The following is a 6,673-nucleotide window of genomic DNA, read 5'->3' on the forward strand; positions in this document are numbered from 1 at the left end:
AGTAAAAAATTTGAGCCAGTGAAGCCAAATCCTTGTAGCAAGCAGCATGCCTGGCTCCTTGCTGATTGCAAATAGGCATTTAAAATGTGAATTTGAAATCGGGTGACTCCATTACTTCCAGCTAACATGGCATCATTGGTGTTTCCTAAGTTTTAAGTCTTGGACAAAAAAAATACTAGTGTCTACCATCTCCATCAATAACTCTACTGTGGAAGCTTCATTTGTGTGTTTCCATTTTTCGTTCTCCACCTCCCTGTCTTCTGCACAAGTGTGCCCTCTCACTAAGTAATTCAAGAATAAGGTCTTAGAATCCTTAAGTCACAAACTTAAATAAAAATCATATTTTCCCACTCTCTTGGCCCTCATGATGTCTTACAGTTAAACCAATGAAACTGCCTTTTAAAACACCTTGGGATAAATCAGAAGACCTCGCGCACCCACCACCAAACACTCCTAGCTTCAAAGTTCCATCTTTTTTTCTCAGCAGGTACCATTGTAAATAAGAATGAACTAGGGGCCAAAATGCAAAACCAAAAATGAAGCAGCTATGTGTAGTTAGTAATTTCTAGTTTAAACTGTAACTGAACATTGTGGCTTCGTATGTATTATTTTATATTGTACTTTTCCCATTACTGATGGTTTGGACTTTAATAAGAGAAATTCCATAGTTTTTAATATCGTAAATGAGAATATTTGAACAGTGTATTCTAGAAAGCAATATACTAACTGAAGTGAATGCTGGTATATATTAAGATAGAGCCTTAAACCTTTCTCTAATGCCTTAACTGTCAAATAATTAAAACTTTTAAAAGCCTAGGACTGTAGTCAGCGTGCGGGACTGAGCGGGAAACACTGAAGCCGTTAAAGCAGGTACTGATACTGTCAGTGTGTGGCACTGTGTGTTTAGCTGTGTTTATGCTAAAAAGTGCAATATTAGGCGCTAGCTAGTACTGCTGCCTCCTACCACTCCAGAGAGGAAAACAGGATTTGATAAAGTGCACACGTGTCTTTAAGTTACCCCGATTGTCCTTGGTTTGGATGCAATGCTCTGCAGATTCCTGGGGCTGCTATTTTTATTTCCGTTGCATTACTTTGATTAACACCTTGGACGGAGAGCCAAACATTCCCTCTTCACCTGGCCAGCCACGGCCCTCTAACTGCAGTAGGAAAAAAACCAAACACCATTTGGTGTGAAAATTGGTGACAACTGGCACTTAAGATCAGAAAAAGAGTTGTTTGTACTTGATGCCTTAAGATGCTGTCTGCCCAAAGCTCTGAAAGACTTTAAGAAAGTAATACCACAATACTACTGAGTTTTCGTAGAATTGTTACATTTGATAATAAAACCTGCCTGTTTAATCTCAAAGCGTGTGTGCTCTTTTATTCCTGGGAGGGCATGGGTAAGCCATCTTTTTCCAAGGTGGTAAGGTTTTTTCTGTTTGCCATGAGGATTTGTAAAAGCCACCAAGGATAAATGCACTCCAGATATAGTTCAAACAACCACCCTTTTTTTTCTTTTTAAGATTGATTTATTTGACAGCACAAGCAGGGCGAGTGGCAGGCAGAGGGGGAAGCAGACTCACCGCTGAGCAGGGAGCCCGATGTGGGGCTCAATCCCAGGACCCTGAGATCATGACCTGAGCCAAAGACAGACGCTTACCCGACTGAGCCACCCAAGCGCCCCCAAACAACCATCCTTTAAAACATAAATCACTGAAACTTTGATTTTGAAATGTTTAACTGTTACAGCAGTCAGATCATTTTATCCTTGCATTTTGACTGGTGCTCTACTTGACAATTTTTTTTTTTTTTTTTTTTTTATTTTTTTTTTATTAAAAGATTTTATTTATTTTTATTTGAGAGAGAGAGAATGAGAGAGAGCGAGTACATGAGAGGGGGGAGGGTCAGAGGGAGAAGCAGACTCCCTGCCGAGCAGGGAGCCCGATGCGGGACTCGATCCAGGGACTCCAGGATCATGACCTGAGCTGAAGGCAGTCACTTAACCAACTGAGCCACCCAGGCGCCCCTCTACTTGACAATTTAAAAACCTAACATAAGCCACAGAAAACTAAGAAGATGTAGCACTTTGTTTCTGAATCCCACACAGTCCTTTATTCCAATTACTCTTTCTTTGCCCATATGGAGTTCTGCAATATTCTCAAATCCAAATTCTTTCCATTCTTCAGGCTACAGTCAAGTCTTGGCTGAGGTCTGCTATTTCAGAACAGTTCTATATTGTCAGGATCACTTGACATACATAATCTTGTTACAGAGCTCAAGTGTATCGATTCTGAATTTAGATTGCAACCTCACGGCAGGAAGTATACCTGTATTTCCCTCTGTCTAGCACATTTCCGTTCACTCAGCCCTTGTGAAGCATTCACAGGATAGGAAGTTTAGTTCACCTGGAAAGTTTTTTAGTCCTGGTGCTTGCCAATGTCCTTTAAAAAAATGGAGTCCTTGCTTTCAGGTTTGTACTTCACCTTTGGGTGTCTCTGCCATCATCCGCAAGGAGGTGGCAGAGTTCTCTAGGCAAGCTGAGATTCTGATCCACATTCTCTGTCTCTGGCAGGCTTTTAACATTGCCCAGTCTATTCCCTGCCTTAACCAAAAAGTTAAGTGCTAAACTTGTTTTTCTATTTACCTCCCTGAGATAGCACACATGTAGCTGATATTCTCACGGCAGAAAAAAAGTTGGATGTGGAGTAAGGGAAGGAAGAAAAAATGAGCACAAAGAGGACCACAATATGTAAAAGACCTTAAAGGTCCATCTCTTAGGTTTATAGCTGATTGCACAATTTCTCTTCATCTCCCTACTTTCCCCAGCTATTGGGGACATAAAAAAGTAGAATGATGCACCCTTTACCCAGCTTCAACAATGATGAACTCCAGGCCCATCTTGCTTTATATCCCTTTCCATTTTCCCCATTGTATTATTTTGAAGCAAATCCTTTGGGTCAAGTTTAAAATGGATCCTCCAGGGTGCTTGGCTGGCTCAGTAGGAAGAGCGTGGGACTCTTGATCTTGGGGTCATGAGTTTGAGCCTCATGTTGGGTAGACATTACTAAATAAATAAATGGGGGGCACCTGGGTGGCTCAGTTGTTAAGCGTCTGCCTTCGGCTCAGGTCATGATCCTAGGGTCCTGGGATCGAGCCCCGCATCGGACTCCCTGCTCCTCAGGAAGCCTGCTTCTCCCTCTCCCACTCCCCCTGCTTGTGTTCCCTCTCTCGCTGTGTCACTCTCTGTCAAATAAATAAAATCTTTAAAAATATATTGATCTCCTGGGGCGCCTGGGTGGCTCAGTCGTTAAGCGTCTGCCTTCGGCTCAGGTCATGATCCCAGTGTCCTGGGATCGAGCCCCACATCGGGCTCTCTGCTCCGCGGGAAGCCTGCTTCTCCCTCTCCCATTCCCCCTGCTTGTGTTCCTTCTCTCGCTGTGTCTCTCTCTGTCAAATAAATAAATAAATTCTTAAAAAAAAAAAAAAAAAAAAAAAAATATATATATATATATATATTGATCTCCAAATTTAAAATTAAGCCACTGTAGGAGGTGATGTTCTTGAGAAGAGTAGAAGAATAGAACTGAACTGGTGGGGGGGCTCCTGTGTGGCTCAGTTGGTTAAGCGACTGCCTTAGGTTCAGGTCATGATCCTGGAGTCCCGGGATCGAGTCCCACATCGGGCTCCCTGAGTCTGCTTCTCCCTCTGACCCTCCCCCCTCTCATGCTCTCTCTCTCTCTCTCTCTCATTCTCTCTCTCAAATAAATAAATAAAGTCTTAAAAAAAAAAAAAAGAACTGAACTGGTGGGGACGCCTGGGTGGCACAGTTGGTTAAGTGTCTGACTTAGGCTCAGGTCATGATCTTGGGGTCTGGGATCAAGCCTCGTGTGGAGCCCCATGTAGAGTCCTGTGTCAGGCTCTGTGCTCAGTGGAGTCGGCTTCCCCCTCTCCCTCTGCCCCTGCCCCTGCTCATGCATGCACTCTCTCTCAAAGAGATAAATAAAATCTTAAACAAAAACAAAAAACAAAATAAAACTGGGGACGCTCGAGTGGCTCAGTTGGTTAAGCCTCTGCCTTCTGCTCAGGTCATGATCCCAGGACCCTGGGATTGAGCCCCGCATTGGACTTCTTGCTCAGTGGGGAGCCTGCTTCTCCTCTGCCTGCTGCTCCCCCTGCTTGTGCTCTCTCTCTCTCTCTCCCTCCATCTCTGACAAATAAATAAACTTTGAAGACCAGAAGGCCACCAGGATGAAATTCGGGAATAAGAGCACTAAGTGGGTGCCTTAAGGAGAATACTATTTTTCTACATTTTTACTGCTTCCTTTGTGTTGAGTGAGATAGTAAAAGCTGAGATACCAAAGTGTAGGCCTAGGGAAAAAAGGTTCAGAAGCAAATTACTTGACTTGCCCCTATCTTAGACCTAAATTTTGTCCTTATTTCATTGTAGTTCAACACAATTCCATTATGTGGAATGTGGAGGGATCTTTGGGGCCAAAAACCAAGCTGGAACTCATTATGTGGGAAGAATATACTGTAAACTACAACAAAACAAGCACTGAGAACGTGTATGTCCAACAATAATAAGCATTATATTGGTTAAATGACTCTTCATAACAACCTATTATAGTAGGTACTACTATGATGATAGACTAGGAAATGGTCAAGTAAAACTTCACAGTTGCACAGAAAGTAAAAGGAAGGGACGTGGAAAATTAGATTTGGAGACTGGATGATGTGGTTAATACTCTCATAGTTGCTCCTTTATCCGCTTTGGCTCTTTTTCCGAGCCCAGCACAAATACCTTTCGTTGTTTATAGTGTCACAAAGTTGGGCTCCAGAGTGTTTCTTGGGTCTGCCTTTTTACTGTATTGCCAGCATGCCACTAATTCAGCACCTGAATTATTCAGTAGCTGCATATTGTTGCTGTTCTAAAAGTGAATGTAGATAAATGGGTAACAAAGCTTCTGGTTACACACTTGAATTTGAGGCAGTGTTTTATAACCGAAACCTGTATGATAGTAGAATTAAACACCAAAAACAGGGGTGCCTGGGTGGCTCAGTTGGTTAAGTGTCTGCCTTCCATTCAGGTCATGATCCCGGGGTTCGATGCTCAGCGGGAAGCCTGCTTCTCCCCCTCCCACTGCTGCTCCCCCTGCTTGTACTCTCTCTCTGTCAAATAAATAAATTAATTAAATATTTAAACACCAAAAACAGGGGCGCCTGGGTGGCTCAGTCATTAAGCGTCTGCCTTCAGCTCAGGTCATGATCCCGGGGTCCTGGGATCGAGCCCCGCATCGGGCTCCCTGCTCTACGGGAGGCCTGCTTCTCCCTCTCCCACTCCCCCTGCTTGTGTTCCTCTCTCTCTGTGTCAAATGAATAAATAAAATCTTAAAAAAAAAAAAACACCAAAAACACATTTTATTTTATTTTTTTAAAGATTTTATTTATTTATTTGACAGAGAGAGACACAGCGAGAGAGGGAACACAAGCGGGGGTGTGGGAGAGGGAGAAGCAGGCTTCCCGCTGAGCAGGGAGCCCGACGCGGGGCTGGATCCCAGGACCCTGGGATCATGACCTGAGCCGAAGGCAGACACTTAATGACTGAGCCACCCAGGCGCCCCAAAAACACATTTTAAAAAATTAATGGAGGGGCTCCTGGCTGGCTCAGTCAGTGGAGTGTGCAACTCTTGATCTCAGGGTCATGAGTTTGAGCCTCACATTGGTTGCAGAGATTATTAAATAAATAAACTTAAAAAAAATCAATGTGGGGGCACCTGGGTGGCTCAGTTGGTTAAATGTCCAACTCTTGATTTTGGCTCAGGTCATGATCTCATGGATTGTGAGATTGAGCCCCAAGATGGGCTCTGCTCTGAGCATGGAGTCTGCTTGAGATTCTCTCTCCCTCGCCCTCTCTCTCTCTCTCTCTCTAAAATAAATAAAAATTTTTTAAAAATTTTAAAAAATCAATGTGAGGGGCGCCTGAGTGGCTCAGTTGTTAAGTGTCTGCCTTCGGCTCAGGTTGTGATCCCAGGGTCCTGGGATCCTAGGATCAAGCCCCGCGTCTGGCTCCCTGCTCAGTGGGGAAGCCTGCTTCTCCCTCTCCCACTCCCCCTGCTTGTGTTCCCTCTCTCGCTGTGTCTGTCTGTCAAATAAATAAATAAAATCCTTTTTAAAAAGTCAATGTGAATCGCTTCTCAGCCTTTTGCCTAAGATCAGGAGTAGTATCTGTTCCTATCAGTTTAATATCTGATATGTCTTCTATCCAAGGACAATATATTAAGTGGACTTTTGGAGTAGGGAGATCAAATAGGAGTTTGCTCTGTCCACTCCACACATCAACCTGGTATTGCAGTACTTCCAGGAACGGTGCATCCGCCTCCAGGGCAACGGTAGAAAAAAAAATCAATGTGAAATTCTCAGCTTATTCTGCTTCTAGCCTCCCTGGTGATTCATCTGTCCCTACCTGATGGTATTCCTCACAGTTCCTTCCTCAGCTACCTTTTCCTTCTATTCATTCTCTGGGCAAACTCATTTTCTTCCACACTCTTCTGTGGAGCCATAATGGACATTTCCATCTGGACATCTCCCCTGGCAATTCAAATTCAACATGCTTAAAATAGAACTTCTCTCTCTATGATCTCTATGATCTGCTACTCCTTGTATTCTTTTTACT

At 43.5% G+C, this 6,673-nt stretch overlaps 1 non-coding gene across 1 annotated transcript; it reads left to right on the top strand.

Annotated features, from left to right (window-relative positions):
- Positions 1–6,186: 6,186 nt before the first annotated feature.
- LOC116643286 lies at positions 6,187–6,377 on the top strand. Its single transcript, XR_004301514.1, has one exon. It is a non-coding gene; the product is annotated as a U2 spliceosomal RNA (small nuclear RNA).
- Positions 6,378–6,673: the final 296 nt, after the last annotated feature.

This window comes from Phoca vitulina, unplaced genomic scaffold (assembly GCF_004348235.1).
Source record: "Phoca vitulina isolate PV1807 unplaced genomic scaffold, GSC_HSeal_1.0 scaffold25, whole genome shotgun sequence".
NCBI classification, from domain to species: domain Eukaryota; kingdom Metazoa; phylum Chordata; class Mammalia; order Carnivora; family Phocidae; genus Phoca; species Phoca vitulina.